Consider the following 1,395-nt stretch of genomic DNA (forward strand, 5'->3'; position numbering starts at 1 on the left):
GAGCAGGGCTGCCTGGGAGAGGACAGAGACCCAGCAGGCACAGGAGGGGAGAGATGCAGACACTGCAGAGGGAGTTCCTTGCTCTGCCACCTGGGCTACCTGGCTGCAGCCCACGCCTCTGCCCTCCACGCCTTGGCTCTGGCCCTCATGCCTGGGAGGTCACTCTCAGGGGCAGGCCTGCTGGCTGAGGATTCAGGGTACATTATTGCTCCAAGCTGATGGCCTGTTCCAGGGACAAAGCTGGCCCACCCAGGGGGTGCGGGGGAAGGCACCTGGACAGGCAGACACCCAAGAAGGCTGAAGATAGCTGGCCTGGGGCCCAGCCACCAGCAGCGAGTGGCCCCCTGAACATGTTAACATGGCGGAAATGGCCAAGGTCTCAAATATATTTTACTAATTTGTGTGTGAGAGAGAAACCACACAAAAGGTCACTCCATAGCCACAGGAAGCTGGTTGGCGCCCCTGGGCCCTCTGCAACTGGGCAAGTGACCCCTTGGGATGTCCTTCCGCAACTGGTAATGGGACCCACCACTCAGGTGGCTGAAGCTCACTGACTCATCATGGGTGCACCCATCCTCACGTCAGGAACTTGGCCGGAGTCCCACACGTGGGTGCCCCTCACCAGAGGCCCATCACGGAGAAACGGAGGCTCAGAAAGGCTAGAGGTTGGCAGAGGCTGGGCAGCCAGCTGGAGCCAGTGTCGGACTCCGCGACTCTTTGAAGCCTGTCTCCTCCACTGTAAAAGGGGTTTATAATTGTTTCCCCTCCCGGGAGTGGGGAGGCCACCAAGTGCAGTTATCAGCACCCTCTGGGCCTCAGACAGGGAAACCAGACAGGCCCTTGGACCGCCTGGCTGCCTCTCCGCCCCAGCTGCTCTGCCTCAGCCTCTTTCATCTGTCTTTAATTAGCCTCGCAGGCTGGAGTCACCACGCCCATTTTATAGTTGGGGAAACTGAGGCATGGAGAGGGAAGTGGTTTGGGGCTGCCGCCTGTGAGTCAGCGGAGGAGTCAACAGCCAGGCCCAGAGGAGCCCAGCTGGGCCTTCCGGCTGGACCTGTCTCCCCAGGTGGATGGCTGCCTGCCTCCGTGCCCCTCTCCGCATCGCAGGCTGGGCACCAGCTGCCCAGACAGCCTCCTCCTCCGCTCTGTCCACCCCACCCCAGACCCTGCCACTCCCCAATCTCCCGGATGCATGGGGATGGGGAGGGGCGAGTTGGCAGCGGGATGCACGGGGCTCCGGCCTGTTTCATCTTCAAAGCGGGTTAATTAGAGGCAGTGGCGAAAGGCAGGCAGGCAGGCGACGGGGGCTGGACGCCTGCGGATCTCGGCCCTGGAAACCCGAGGCCTGCGGGGCCCGGGCCCTGCTGTTCGCATCCAGTCCGCTGCGTCCCGGCC

This window comes from Echinops telfairi, unplaced genomic scaffold, assembly GCF_000313985.2.
Source record: "Echinops telfairi isolate 266 unplaced genomic scaffold, ASM31398v2 ScPeMD7_7417;HRSCAF=8455, whole genome shotgun sequence".
NCBI lineage: Eukaryota > Metazoa > Chordata > Mammalia > Afrosoricida > Tenrecidae > Echinops > Echinops telfairi.